Below are 16,987 nucleotides of genomic sequence, written 5' to 3'. Positions count from 1 at the left end.
AGAACAGGGGAAGCAAAACCAAACAAAAATCAAGTGCTAAACCAGAATGCCTACAAATTGGCCCAGAAAACAAAATAAACCAAAATAAAACCCACATAACATTAAAACCCAATAATACTGATTCCAAAATGAGATGATATGGCAAACAAAAGTCACTAAAGGTAAATACATTTATCATCCGTGTGAGACCACAGTTGTGTAGAAGCAGTGTCTTTTGGAAACTTACTTTTTAAAGACGTAATGATGTTCTCATTTTAAATTACTACCTTATATCTGAACTGGATATCCAAGACTAGAGGTGTATGTGCTCCTGCAACTTAAACTAGTGAATCAGAGAAAGTCGTAAGAAATAATTTTTCCTACTGCTGAGGCCCACTAAGTTACCTTTCACACAGATCAAGTTAAGCCCGCAAGCGGGTTTTTCAGAATATGGGAGTAGCTGAATAATTTCATTTTAAGGATATAAGGAATAGCATAATTTATTATACATTTCTGAAAAGCTCAGATTTCAGTGCTCTTGTGGCAAGCATTTGAACATTTGGTGTTGGAGCAGATGGAACGTTTTACAGCAAGGTTTTAATTCTGAATCCAAAAGGCATCGCTTTTGCTTCTGGTCAAAGGTGAATTTATTCCCTCGGCTAGCTCTGTCCTGGGGCTCTCCCTAAGCAGGCTCTGTCAACTGTACTATGCTTCTGCCAAATTACGTGATGATTTTGTCATGTGGGTTAATATTCTCCTGTGATTCCGTTTTAATCAAATGCATAAAGGCAAAGCATTGTTGAACAGCACAGTAACAAAACCAACTGTTTTAAAGAGATATGAAGGAAGTGCATTTGGGTTTCATAACTTGCGCACACGTAAATGCAAAAACCCCAGCACACCTCAGAAAGGCTCTGCTCTTTCTTCCTGAAAAGAAGTTACTACACGCTCTCATAACCACATTTGAATCTGTAACATTTGTCCTTGTATTGACAGGAAATATTCTTTACATTGAATTTAATCTTTGGAGCAAGGATTTGTCTTCAGTAGGGGTGGTTTTCAGGGCTGTTAGACATACTTCAACAGTGTTCAACTAGCATAGTAGAACTATATAATAACTTGGATAATAAACTGCACAAAATTCAGGAAAAACTTTTAAAACTCAATGACAGAAGTGAAAGATGGCTCAGGTCCACAGGTCCTCAGCTTCTGCTGAGGGATGCAGATCCTGAAGGTTTTGCAACAAATTAATACATACAGTAATTAAGTTGTTTTGACTGTGACGTACTGTAGAAGTGCTTGCTATAGTCATGTAGGAATAGTGTCTTATCCTTTACAGAGAATCATAAAATTATTGACATACAAGAATTCAGAGGCTATGCCTAGGTTAGCAGATGGTTTCTGGATGGATAGTGGCATCCCTGTAGAGAGAAATAGTTGATGCTGACAACACGTGTCCATAATGCACACTTTTCAAAGCCTTTTATTTCAGATTAGCTCTAGTCCAGCCCTATGGACTGAATGCCCATTTGCAGCTGGAGTGCATTAGTTACACTCCTGAAGTGTGCTAAATCTTCCAAATCTGAATCCTAGTTTCATCTGAAAGGAATCAAGTTGAGGCACTGCAAAAGCTCCACATGACATCAACCAAAGCACAATCTGAAAGAAAGAAAAATATGCACTTCAAAGGCACGCTCATGATTCAAACCAACACACTAACAAAGATGTGTCCTGAAAATACATATGCATATCTCAGCCCACACACATATGCACATAAACATATATGTATTGCTAACATAAATAAAAAAGTGCTTCTAGCACAAACAGGTGGATATCATTTATCTGTCTTCATGAATTCATTTTCTTTGTTTACTACAAGCCAGCATAGCTCTGTCAGGATTAATTTGCCCACTATTCTTTTTTTCAAATTCAGTCTAATTAATTTTTAAAATGTTTTAATGAGCCTTATGATACAATTTTTTCCTCTGTTAAAATTTTATCTCCGAATAGCAATTCAGTAATTTGAAACTACTTAAAGTTTTTCACTAGCATGGAATTCTGAATTAGATGTGGCACGTACTTGTAAAATAAATGTTGAACATGAAACAAGTTGGCACTCTGTAATACCACATAAATACATCAGGGAAGCTATCTGTGTGCATTTATCTTATAATCTTGCCAAATACACCAGTTGATTTGCCTTGACAATACATTCCCCGTATAATTAACAAGTGTGTTTTATTTCTCAGCAGCAATGGCAGAATTAGCCTCAAATCAGGATTCTTTGGTGACATGAAAAACCGGTCAAAGGTGAATGTCTGAAAATACCAGTTTGAGAATAAGAAAGTATTCACCCACAAAACATTTTGAGAACATTCAAGAAACAAAATTTTTCATAGATAAGGATGGACACACAAAAAAAAAAAGAAAAAAAATTTAAAAAACAAAGAAGAAAAAAGAGTGAGCTAATATATTTAGTCATTGACTCACACTACAGCAGGGTCAGAAGATGGGATTTAGGGAGATGAAGAGCTCAGTATTCAAGATTTCTATGTGAGTTTAGAAGAACCTGTACTCAATTCCAACCAGCAGATATCTGGATTTTGTGAATTGTTTTTTTAACTCTGGTTCATTGCTCATTTCCTAAAAGAGACTTTACACATCTGTAGCACCTACTAACTAAAAAGTACTGCATTTCTAAATATGCATTGTTTGCTCTCACATGACTTGTGAACACGTGCTTACATTCGGTCACCAACTCCTCCACTTTATGCATACCAAAGTGTGCATGCTTGGTTCATACAGGACTGTACACTGAGGAACAATGCATTTGCGCTGTGTTATAGCAGATACTCTGGAAAATACCTGCTTCCCAGAGACTGCAGCGTGTAACCACTTTTTATAGAAAGCATTGTAGTTTATCCCGAAGGAGTTCAGCTGGCTGATGCAGAGTAAGACCATGTTTTGACAGGATGTCTTCATTGTGTAAGTATCCCAGACTAATCAGAGCCTGGCTTTAATTTCTCTCCTACTTAAAAATACCCAGACACTTGCATTTCTGTATGTACGTATAGATTGTGTCCACCACAGTAGCATTTATATATGTATCCCATATATGCTGCAGTAGCTGAATATTTTGGATACTTAGATGTTCTGATGTTACAGATGCTCAGAATCATCTGATGCTTACCGGTAATTAATGACGAGGCATGTGGTGATAGGTGACAACGAGCTTTAAAAAACTCTTGTCCACAGTACAAGACCGCAAGTCTTTTCAGCTGACAGTAGTGTTGGAAGCGAAGGCAGGCAATTTTAGCATGGAAAGTGTTTTACATGGAATCCCGAATGAAGAATTGGAATGAAAATGCATTATTTATATATACCAGAGAAGTACGACGACGACAAAAGCCAACATTTAAAATGCAAATCTGCTAGTGTTGTGTGACACAGTGTGAGATATATCTCAAAGTCTTAAGGTTGACTAATTGAATTGCCATTGATAAGATGTCACTTAAAGAGACATCTCTGCAGTGAAACATGGGTTTGCTGTAAATGACCTGTTATTAGAGCCATGGGTAATGTCCGTGTCCAGACTGAAAAATACCATAGCTCCCAGCAATATGCTTGGTAGGAGTTAAAACAGCAAGAACGGTACGAAGTCAGTGTACGCAAAGCACCAGAGAATTATGCCTCAGGTGCTACGTTAATTTACTTGTTGGCATACATTAATTGAAACCAATCAATAAAGCTGGTGGTACAACAGAAGGAATGCAAAAGAAGTAATCGACTGCCACACTTACTCATTTTAAACTTGGAAAACAGAAATAATTTAGTCCAAGATTTTTCATTTCTGTCAATACAGATAATGGGATTATTTATTTATTTTCTATTCTTTCAGCACTAATTGTAATAACTATGAAGCCTTTCAACAGCCCTTGTGTAAACCCCAGTATTCTGATTAGCAGCTGATATCTTGCATATAACGGGAGGGACTTCTTTAAACTGAGAAGCTAGAAAATATATGGGTTTGCTACTACAAATAGTGCTAATTATTTGTCACACTGAAATCAATTATATATTTTAATAAATTTACAGTTGGGCTTTTCATCTGTGGTATAAAAGCTTTTAAAATTTTTCATTCCCAAGGCAAATATTTCAAAGTAATCGCCTAAGAAGCACATAAAGAGCTGCTAGTGTTCTTTTGATTTTTTTTGCATTAAATTTGCTTAATGTATTCATTCTATATGTCTAGTATTGACTAGTATGGATTTTAATTTTCAGTCTAGGTTATTGGATTTTTTTCCCTTATGTTGCTCTTTTGTGTCTTCATTAGCTGTTGTCTTGTTTACTACAGTTAGCTCCGTGAGCTCCAGCAGTCTTTCTCAAGACCACACCAGATTTAAAAAAAGAATAAAAGAGCTACTTTTTCATATGTGGAGAAATGCATTCACTATTATCACCCTCATTTCATGGAAACTGTCTGTCCTTACTGAACTTCTGTTTCCAGAGAAATCAATGGAAATCTGAGCACTGTTATTTATAATGGCTTGGCAGAAGGAATGGGCATTTCCATGACGGTAAGCATGGTGCCATACACAATCATGACATCTTTGGTGGCATTGAGTTTTCTCAAAAGTCATCCAGAAGTGAAAAACATCAAAAAATTTGGCCTCTATCAAATAAGAAACACTTCCTTCTACGTTTGTAGCAGCAATACTTTCCTCCTGATCATGCTGAAAGGCATATGGTTTCCCTAGCATGTCTTATTTTTTCCTCGTCTGTTAAACTCCATGTAACAGTGTTAAATTCAACCTTCAGACAAAGGACTAGATCTGCAACTGTTGTCCTTCGGCACAGGTTCATTAAAACCATGTACTTACACAGATTTGTAGACAAACTTGAAGACCATGATTACCAGGCAGGATGCTTATTACGAGACTGTCCACGCCTGGCAAATTTTTCCCATGCAGACATGTGTTTTGCTTGTAAGTGAACTGAACCATCCAGTTACAATTTCTACATACATATATATTCGTCTCCAGACTCTTGCTTAATTTGGTTCTAAAACATCAGTTCTACATGATTATTTTCTAATGCACTCTAATTACTTTTGATTCTTAGGGAAAAAATAATAAAAAATAGTTGAGCACTAGAAGCATATACAGCGAGGGGTTGCTAACAGTGGTGCTGTTTCTTGAAAAGCCTAAAAGCAAAATAGTAATTTATATCTGACTGAAGAGCCAGTTTTCTGTGGACTCAGGTAAGTTTAATGCAGGCCTGTTGAATTACTTCTGGATTACTAATGGGGCAGAGAAGATTTGTGAAACACTGAGCAACAACATCAGACTCGCTTAGGTCCTTTTCCACCACAATGCCATACAACAATATTGTATTATGGACTTTACATTTTTCAACAGGAATTCTCCAGCCAAAGGTTAATTCAATTCCCAGAAAGGAGAAAGTCCTGAGTGCCAATTACTACGTAATGTGTGAGACTGAATCCAAGGACTGAATCCCAGGTAGCTGCTACAGGAATTAAATCAAAGAGTTAGGCTGAAGCCTGTTTTCCATCTCTCATATTCTCTAAATCTTATTCAAACTTAGGAGTTTCAATAGTTTGAAATAGTTTGAAGCCTGGAACAATATTCAGTCATAAGACACTTAGGATTGGAAAGTAAAAGTGGAAGTGTATGCTACCATTACAAACTTTTTTTTTTTTAACGCTGGCAAAAGAAAAGGCTTTATGGCAGGCAAAAGAAATGTAACGTTCTACATCAGACTGCTCAAAGTTTCTGCCTTTTATTTGCTGTTACAAAGCAGGATTCAGAACCAGCTATTAAATACATCTATTAAAGTGAAAAATCACCTTTATCCATTTTATAGTACTCATTTAAGATACTATCAATGAATGATAATAGCTAAAGACATTGTAATTCTCCTTTGTTGCTGTGAAAAAGGCTAAATACTCCACATTTTATTCAATCCCACCTAGTTGATCAACTTCCAAAGTCAAATTGTTTCATATAACTTCTTTTATTGGAATAGAGGGGTTTACTAGCTGTATGCTTGAGGGACAGAGCAGGAGCCAGTTTATGGATTTCTTTCATGACAGTAAATCTAGGGAATGTTCTCACATTTTCAGGAACTGCTATTGATAGTGACTACACCCTATTTGATTTTATTATTGTCTTTCTTCCTCCTTCCCTGTCCTTGGAAAACTGTGCTGCTCAAAAACTTCTGGAAAATGTAATAGCTAGACCCTCTGGATGGTTACAATGAACAACCTGTCCTGTTGAACATCTGTCCCCATAGATTCAGATCCTAAATCCCTCCTCCAGTTCTATTAAAATAGCCCAGTTACAACTCATTCACCTTCCAGTCACAGCAGAGAAGACAGTGCACATCATCAGGTCAACTCAACATTTGCCTATTTCCCACCAGCACATGACAAAGTCACTCAGAGAGACAAAACAGGAAAGGATCTGGATCTGATCTGGAGCAGCTCACTTCTCATTAGCCAGCCAAGAAGTACACATTAGTAATCATTCAGCAAGACAAGCAGAACAGATAAATACTGTTGCAATATGGAAGAAGAGGAGGGTTGAGGGGAGACCTTATCACCACCTACAACTACCTGAAGGGAGGTTGTAGAGAGGTGGACGATAGTCTCTTCACCTGAGTAATAGGAGATAGAACAAGGGGAAATGGCATGAAGCTGTGCCAGGGCAGGTTTAGATTGGACAGTAGAAAAAAAATTTTTTACTGAAAGAGTTGTTAGGGCCTGGAACAGGCTGCCCAGGGAGGTGGTTGAGACACCTTCCCTGGATGTGTTTAAAAAAAGGGTAGATGAGGTACTTAGTGATATGGTTTAGCTTAGGATGGGATTGGTTGGACTTGATGATCTTAAAGGTCTTTTCCAACCTTGTGATTCTGTGATTCTGTGATTCTGTGAATATGGACACTAATTCGGGTCTCTCTCTTCTCCCTTGTTACCTGTGGGAAATCAGGTATCTTTGAGACCTCAAACTCTCTAGTACATTTAACTGAATAGTTGGGTAGCAGACGTTGAGATTAGCTATAAAGAGAGAATAACTGTCATTGTAATTGATCAAGCTTTTTTTCCTTTACCTGTTGGAAGCATGTGAGATGATGTCAAATTATTCCAATTAAAGGTACTAGACCCTGTGTATGTTGGTCAACCCCACTGTGAAACCTCACACAAGTAACGCATGACTGAGTCATTTGTATTGTATTCTCCTCTTCTCAAGCAATTTTATCTTAAAGACTGTGGCTTTGTCAAATATGTATTCAATAAAATAACTTTGCAAAGAATCAAGAAAAATGCCTCCTACCTGGAGCTGTTAGGTGTCCAACAATAAACAAGAATGAAAGAACAGAGTTGTTATGAAAAGAAGACAGAAAGGGACAAAAGGATAATAATATTATTAAAGGCTTATTGTGGCAGCATTTGTCCAAGTCCCCCTTACTAAATATATAAATATATATACAAGCATATGCTTGTGTGTGTGTATATATATATATGTATGTATGTATACATATATATATATATATATATACATACAAGCAGCTTTGTAAAGAGACAAAGAAGGCCAGAATAGATCTGGAGCAATTTGACTATTTTTTGTTTGTCTTTTAATATACCGTAAGACATTGAAACTTCACTTGGGAAGCAAAAGAAAACACTGCCTATAAGCAAGTATGCTGTTTCTGTAGGACATAAAACTCGAATATCCTCAGCCTAATGTGTGAAGTTTGCACGCAAAGATTCACTTTTAAAGCACTGCATAAATGGCGTCAGAATTTAATTAAAGGCTGATGAGCTTTATTGAATGAACTCTTCCGCATGTTCTGTTTACCAGCTTAGGACTACAAAGACATTACTTAGGGAACATTAACTTCAATCTTGCATTTGAATCAAAACTTATAATTTTAAACTTTTAAAGGCAAGTTATATTCCACCTAAAATTACAAACAAAAAGTAGATCTCAAACACAATGTGAAATAACTGCCTATCAATCTTCCCTAGCAGACCTTCCACATTCATACTATCTTAGCCTCCAGATCCAATTATCCTCCAACATTTGCTGCTCAACCATGCTGAGATTATTCACCGGCCCTCCAGTTAGACTGTAATAAAAGGTCCATAGGTGCATTTACACTTAGAGAAATAAGGTATAAATGCTAGCATTTTAGCTATCTCTTTTTCAGTTAAATGCATAGCCATAAACAGTGCAGTCATGAATCCAACTATTTCTAGCCACTTTATCCATTCATTTGCATGTTATTTAGACTTGTTAATTAAAAAAAAAAAAGACATCTAGATGCAGCATACATTCAAGACAAAAAAAAAAAACTTGATCCAAAAGCATTACAAAATAAGAGTACTAATATCACAGGGAAGATACTTCCTCTTGTGCCCAGGCAGCCAAAGTGTGGCTCCAGTGTGGATATGTGATTACCCTTTGTAATGGCAATCTCAGCTTCCTCATGCTTTTTTTTTTTTTTTAAGCTTGACATTTTAAGAAAGTAATCATACCTGCTGAAACTGCATTGACCTCTAAGATTGTGTTCTGCATGAAATTTGGCAGACTTTCTGCTTCTCAGCAAAAAAAATTAACAGCAGATTAATGATAAAATGGCTTCTGATATTCCAGTCTTCATGGTCTTTGCTCACTGCAGTAGTTGTACATCATGACAAAACAAAACCCCTCTGCCATAGGACACTGCTATATGCTGCCAAAAAATGTCAGAACCATAGTTTTCAGCCCAAAGCTGCAACTACTTGAACTGCAGGAGTCATTTCATTAGCTGACAGCTGCAATAAGCTGTTCTTTATGTGGAGAAGCTACTGGTGGGAGGTACAATTCACACAGGCATACTCCATAAATCATACACCACTTAAAGAAAAATATCTTTAAGAAAACATTTACAAAGACCTGTGCAATATCTTTTTTATTATCTTTACTTTCGTACTGCATTCATACCTTAACATTTTGTAATTCAGAAGCTCACAATAGACTTTAAAGACATGGGCATAATTCAGAAAAATGTGAACTTTTTTGTTCCCGTTTGTGCTATTTCTGTTGATCTAGAAAATGTAGATCCTTGGTGTTCCTTTATAATTTATTTCTAGTGAGTATATTCCTACTGGCATAGAGAAAATGAAATTAGGTTCTTTAGTTGCAGGTTGAAACCATGATGACAGAATTTATTTACTATGATACCACTATGTAAGGTAACATAAAATTGTATCTTGATATGTGATTAGCTGAAAAGGACACTAACACATTTCAAAATCATAAGGTACTGGTAAAACACAGTATACCAGTGAACTACATTAACATACAAAGACATGTTTCAGTCTTTAATGCTGTGATAACCTTCAGTCCTCTAATTGTCTACAGAAAGCAGTGGCCTGATACTAGCAATGAAAATGGTGGGAGTATATTTCAGCATCACAAGCAAGTGCTTTCCAGCCGTTTCTGAGCCAGGCAAGTAACAGGCCTTCAATTCACCTTTCCAAATTACGTATTACTCAAACAGTGTTTATGGAAACCACTGAAAATTGCTGGTGGGCAGTAGCACAGCCATGTACCTAGCTTTGGTTTGTGTTTTGTTTTGTTTGGTTTCTTTCTTTAAATGCATCTTACGTGAAGCCAAGACAGGTATATAGTCTCCATTCCCATAGGAAACCTTCTCCATTCTTCATCAGTGCCCTATTGCCAAACAACAGAAATGTTATGTTTGAACAGAAGTTACATGAATAGAAAGCTGGCTTCTGTAATTTTTAATTTGAAAAGGATTGATACAGGTATTCCACTGCTGAACTACCGTGATTTCACCTTAGATGATTAGCATGAAACAGTTAAAAACCTAGCACTGTTTGAACCAGAGTAGGGTGACACATCTCTGCTACAAACTCAACATTAGCTGTTGCACATCCAGAATAGTCCCTAGCACCAAAGACTCTCAAAAGCAAAGCAGGACAAAACAGGCACCGTAGCCCTGCACTCCAGCAATGGCTCTAGCCAGTGGGTGATCGAGATGAAGCAGCATTTGATTAAGCTGCCTCCAGAGGCAGTCCTCAGTTATTCAGTTTCTAAGAAGTCATGGAGAGGAAGAAATATGTGTTGCCAAGCTGAGGTATTTCCAACACTTTTCTCCAGAATTATTCAGGAGAATAGTATCTGTTCCGCTAGAGGGAGGAGCAGGCCTGGGAACAGAATTTCCAACTAGTGTTCCAGGGCCACCTACAAAACAGCCTTAACCCTACGTGAAGGGCTGTCGTCACAAAGAGATGAAAGGGCAAAACTGGAACACGAAGGTCCATTTATGCAGAAAAATTTTATAACAACAACAAAAAAATAAAAGGTATCTCATCAGAGATGCATTTAGTTTAATGGGTTTGTTCCTGTTTTTCTTAAAAATGGGATGCATTTTTAAATTATAAATCATGTCTTTCAGATTACATTGAGGTTTCTAAACCATGCTTCCCTTTCACCTTGGCATAAGATACCTGGAACAGATTATCAATTTTTAGCTTATTTTCTCTCTTGTAAAGGACTTTATGCAGATGTTTTTCATTTATTCTTTCTTATTGATCCTTATTGGTTCAATAACAGGATACCATCTTCATCTAAAAGCAGATATATTTAAGAACTTACAGATTATGAATACTTTGCAAAGTACAGAGATACTAGTATTTCTAAATCCAGTATCTTCCCAAAAATATGTTTGAGATAGACCTAGAGATTTGATAGTTTAATTCTTTTTCTTAAGAAAAGTCAAGACTACAAAGCCCTCATGTCAGAGTTTCTATATAACTATACAACAACCCACTGTAATGAGAAGATTAAGACCACCGGCTACTGAAACTATTTCTAGCAATTCTGGCTGCGACAAGTCCCATGACTAGGTATTGCAGCACAAAAGAAACAGGCTCATTAGAACAGCTGTATCTTATGCAGACGAGCAAAGCTGCAAGGAGACATGGCTTTAGTCCAACCTATCCATCTCATCTGCCAGAGAATAGCTGTACCAGAAAGGGAGGACGTTTATGGAAGAGCTAGAACCTGGCACGTGTCCCTCTTCTCCTCGCCCTCTGAAGTGGTCAGCAGACTGATGTACCGTCTCCCCTTTATGGTACTCTGCAATAACATCCTCATTGGCAACTATAATATGCTAAGCATAGTGGCATATTACTGCCTTCTGCTTGGGGTTGACCAGCAGCTGTCACACGTGAAGCTTCTACCTGATGTCTGAGAGTCAGTCTGAAACAAACTCCCTCTGTGTTGTACAATCAAGCAAGACAAGACCCCAACAAAGAGGCGCACAGTGTTTGAAGAGGAAGATGCAGTTTAATGTTGTTTCTTAACTCCTTAGGCAAATAGTTTCATAGCGCTTTAGTGTATACTCTGTGGAAGTTCTGTCTTAGATTTTGCTGCAGCACATTCTACCAGGCCAGAAAGGCAGAAACATATAGAGCTTGAAAAATCTCTGGTTATCCTGGACCAACAATGTCAAGTTCTGTGGATATTTAAACAGAAGCCTTGAACTTGATGTGATGCAGAGTCTAGGGTCAATACGCTTACAGTAGCCCCAGCAGGAAACATGCTGCGTCATTTTACATAGCCTAGTGTTTTCTAAATATTTCTAAATATTATATAAATATTTCTCATTACTGTAGCTCTGCCAAGACTCAATGAAAATTTGGGTAACTGAGATCAGCTGAAGTTTTCCTGCCTTCCCAGAGATGTGTGAGGGTTTGAACTGTTCTCTCAAGCAATGTGTTATATTACAGCCAGCATAAGACCAGGACAAGTTTTACAGTCATCCACGATCACCTTAGCGCAACAGGACAAGGGCAGTATGGTCTTGTACCAAACCACAAGAAATGTTTAGTGGTTGCTTCTACTGTAGGTTTTTCCTGACATCAGGATTAGAAGCCACGTGTAGTCTGTGATTAGAAGTGAACTGTAGAGCTGTCCAGAGGTCACTGAGAAGAAACCTGAATTATTCCACTATTCCTAAAGTACACTGGTTCCCCTTCTGAATCTCTTGATCTGTTACAATAAGCAGATAGCAAAAAAAGCTGTAGGATCCAGGTGTGGTTCCAGCTGTCAGGAAAAAAACATCATCCCACCTGTGGCTGGACTCTTTCTGGATCAATGCAAGGTTAAAGTCACCACCTCTTTTGATCTCTGCTGGCTAGCACAGAACTTGTGGTCTCAATCAGATGTGGGTGATGCTGGGCATATAGGGTACGTCAGCAATAGTAGGTTGTCAACTATGTTGTCTTCCAAAAACTGTCACACTAAAATTGATGTATTTTGCTTTACAGTATCACATGCTTCTTGACACAGATGGAGATCGGTTTCACCTGGTTTAGTCTTTTAAAGCGCTGCTTATTGATGCCAGTTGCATACAATGGAATCATATCATTGTAATGAAATCAATGGGAATAGGTACAAAACAATTATTGCCTTTGCACTTCAAGCTATTTATCAAGCAAAACAAACATATAACCATTATGACTTGTCCTAAAATAACCAAGAAAGGACTGCTACCATTTTTCATCTGGGAAAAATCAAGGAGCTGCTTTGAGCCTACAGGCAAATTAGGCACTTTTCCCATACAAATATATAGCTGTGACCTCAAATAATAAGAGATTTACTGCAATGACAGTAGAAACCTAGTCTAGCAGATTTAGGATAACCTTTCCTGAAAAAGAGTTGCAGTATTTATATTAATAATATTTCAAGGTTTTGGGTTTTTTTTTACAGAAATACCATTGTGAACTATGCTGTCATTGTGAACAGACAGTTTAATAGCTGCACATTGGCTCTCTCATACATGACATTAAGGAATAATAGTTGATAGAATCAGTATGGCCCCCAGACAAAATCATTCAGATCACCAACTTCAACCTCCTCCTACCAAAGATTTTTTGATAAATATTCCTGATTGGAAAGAGTTGATGAGTGTGCTGGTTGCTCATATTACTACATAATGTGAGAAATTAAAAAAGAAAAAAAAAAAAAGAAAAGGAGAAATCACATATTGACAACTCATATGCAAACACAAGCAAAAATATTTTAGCTATATAAGCTATATCAGTAGTTTATAGAAACACAACAGCCCCCTCCAATCACATAATACTAAATGTTGATGATGTTTAAGTATGAAAAGGCACAAAAATACCCATCCTTCTCTTGGACATTTATGCTTAGTACATTTTAATAATTTTTTACCAGAACTTTCAGGATGAAAAAAAATTCCCACTATCTCAAAACATGCCCCAGAGCTAAACTTTGTGTCTTTTACCTTATTCATATGTCTCAAAATGGAAAGTTCTGCATTGCTCAAGTGAAAATGTTCATTTAAGTATTTCATTTTTTTCTTTTTTTTTAAATTTTCCACTGAGATAATGCTTTGAGGTACAGAAATGCCAGTTATTCTACACAGTGTTCAGGAGCTATGAAATTAAAATTCTTGTTTGGGTGATCTATCAAAGACAACTCAAATGAGGTAACACTCTTCATTCCATGACAGACCATGACTGTAAAATTTTGGAAAATGTACTTTTCTTCCTCTCAGAGGAGAAGAGGAATGCTTCTTGGTCTTGCTTGCCATTTAGTCATTATCATTATTTAAATACATAGTTTTCATATGTTGATCTTCTCCTTACTATGACTCTTTTCTGTACTAAGATTTATTAGTACACAGAGGCAATAAGCTGTGGGTTACTCCAAAATATATTTCAGTGAACAAAGATAAAATTAACTTGTAGTGTCAAATTTCCATGCAAGATGAAGCATATTTGGACCCTCTCATTCCTTCTGCCATACTTTCCATGCTCTCATTCCTCTCCTATTACACTCAGAGGAAGTGTTCCTATCTTTTCATAACATGGTGTAGATAGTTCAAAAGCGTGCCTTGCTTTCATCCATATATAGCACATCCCAGCTAAAAGAAATTATTTGGAACAGTTTTTTCAATGCTTCATTTCAATGCCATAGGCAAACTCGATTACACTACCACACCATAAGAAATAGTGATACATTTTAACATTCTTTAGACTTTATCCTTGCAGTGTTTTCAATAGCAGCTTTTTTCTTAAATTTGAAAACATTCTGAAGTACAATTAGCAAAAAAGTACTTAAATGCATCAGGGGCTTGTCTGGGGACTGAAGTTGGCTTTATTTTATTCCAATATTTCAGTCAAAGTTGTCGGCTGTCCTGTCTGCCTGCAGGCAGCTTGTTTAATTTTTCTGTTTAATTTTTAACAAAGAAAGGACTCTTTTTTTTTTTTCCCCTCAGTTGTCAGCTATGAAAACTCCAACATGGGTTCAACGAGTCAAGTCATATCGTTAAATGCATTTATCACTAATAAAATTCTTGACACAACTGGGGTGGATTCAAAACAAACTTGCAGAGTAATTCCTTCGAGTCACAGCTAACTACAACTGATGATAAATGAGAGTGAAAGAAAAGCATTTCACTTTCAGATATTAAGTTGGGTGTGTCAGAACTTGCAGTTAGAAGTTGTTTAGTAAATTTGGAAACTTTTATAAGGAATCAAAATGAGCTTACACTTCTTTTGTCCAGCTGTTCTCAGTAAAATCCCCCTCTAAACCCTTTGTGTTGTCGGAACAAGGGAAGTTACAAACACTACTGTCATTTGTTCAGATTTCCATGTTTGCTAAGGACAACACCATATGCAGTGCATCTCCTCCTGTAGTTATGTGATTAATTCTTAGATGTACACTATTTTGGAGGATAACTTTACTTTTCATGCTTTGTTTTTTGTGATTTCTAGCACTAAATTATTTTGAGTGTGGAAGTCTTCATGAAGACTGTAATGAGTTCCTTTTCTTTCTGGAATGTACTACAGAACATTAAAATAGTACACTCACAGACAGTGCTTTGCATTAACATTTTTTCAATTACCTTCCTATGGCTAAAAGGCACAGAAGAACCAAAAATAAGCTAAGTGTTCGTCTATCGCATCTGAAGTCAGACAGGCACCTTAAGTGCTAGAAGCATCCAAGTCCAATATATTAAATGAGATATTCAAATACGATTCTTTTCAAATATATATATTAACCATTGTAGCAAACTTGTTAGTATGAAAATTTGCCATTGCTGTCAACTGAATCCTAGTTTACCAGATGAGTCAGATTCTTCCTCATGCCATTTTTCAGAGTGGAACAGACTTACTGTTTGGGAGTAACGAAGACATACCTTTAAATTCACTCTTTGTGCTCCCCATAAAACTTTTTCTTCCACCAATAGAGGCTTGAAGAGGAAAATCCAGCATGCAAGGGAATTTATGGAGAATCATTTCCCCTAAATTGAAGGAAGTGATATAGAATAAACTATATTCTAATTGGTACTTAAGAGGTGTCTCTCTTCAGCCTGAGAATTTCTCCAGATGATGCAGAACTTCCTCAACTAGGGAACTTAGATTACACCACAGCAATACAGAAACAAGATGAAAGTGCTTTTGAACCCAGTGCCACTCTCTGGTTGGAAAAGAACCCTGTGCTCTGAGTAAGGTGAAGATTCAGGCAGCATGAACTACAATACAAACCATGGCAGCCACTTTACTTCAAAAGACTGAGGAGAAAAAAGAAGGAATGAGGTATTCGTCAGGAATTGCTTCATGTGGAATTAACAGACCTCAATTCCAGCTACATTCTTGTGAGAAATTCAGACCTCATGGCTCTTGTCTTCCCCGTGGAAATACCTAATTCTATGTTATGGTTCAAGGAAACTCCAAGGAAGATGGGCAAGTAGCATCTTCCCTCCCTATTGTGCCGGACTGCAAGGAGAAAGGACTATTATTTGGGGTAAAAATAGCATGTAAGAAAATTCTGTGGCCCAGAAACTGAAGCACTTGATTGAAGATAAGATGCTCTGGGCTCTGGACGCTACTCCTTAGATCAATTCTGAACATTAGAACCACGTGGTATTTGTCTGAAGCCAGATGTGTTATAGAGAAGTCAGGCCAGAATTAGCAACATCTCCCCTATGCTGAAGGCAGGCAGTAAGCTACCAAGTGATATTGTTGTTTCCTGCCTACTCTCATTTTCTCTCCCGCCACACTCATTTTATTGGTGTAAGCATCAATGTATACAGAGTCTGAGGAGCAAGAGATGAGTTGAGGAGGGAAAGAGGAAAAACATGCTCAATGTGTGGGGAAAAAATTTACTATTTGAAAACATGAGAAATTCTCTCGACTTGGCAGATCTGTAGGACAGACTGGGAGCGGGCTAAGGAAGGACAGATGATACAGGACTGGGAACAAGCACACACAACTGCCTTTATGGAAATTACACAGAGCTGACCAGGAAAGGCAGGAGGGTGGTACACACTCAAGATGGACGAGGACAGATTAATGATTGAAGAAGTTTGGAGGAGAGAGAGAGTTAATTGAGGCAAAGGATTGATGTGTTTGGCAGACTATAAATTGATGGTGGTGAGAGAATTGATGGGACTGATGATTAGAAGATGGATAGGGAATGAAAGATTTATTGACTGAGCACTTTAGACAGAGTATTACAGGTGAAACACCAGATAGCTGCTAAGTCTCTTGGAAATTGGAGGGAATATTTCATTACACCCTGCGTTGAGTCTTCTGAGAATTTACAGTGTTGCTGCATGTTTAACTCACATGCTCACTTGCCTCATGCTTCTTGCAATCACTACAGGCTAATTCAGTTTCTCCTTTCTACACTTTTGGGGGTTTTCTTAAGACTATCATATAATGGTAGAGAATGTACAATGCTTCTCTTCATTTTTCTGTTGTGTGCTGTATCACCTCAATGAGTCCAGAAACTTGAAATTGTCTAAGTTTTTCTTGAAGAGGCATTTTCCCTATCATACAAGCAAATTCTTATGCAACTCCTCTCAAACTAACTAGTTACGGTAACTAGAGTTACAGTATTATGGAACCCAGGGATGGAAAAAACTTTAGACCACAAGC

Source organism: Gallinula chloropus (assembly GCF_964237585.1).
Source record: "Gallinula chloropus genome assembly, chromosome: 1".
Taxonomy (NCBI): Eukaryota; Metazoa; Chordata; class Aves; order Gruiformes; family Rallidae; genus Gallinula; species Gallinula chloropus.
This window is presented reverse-complemented; position numbering follows the sequence as displayed.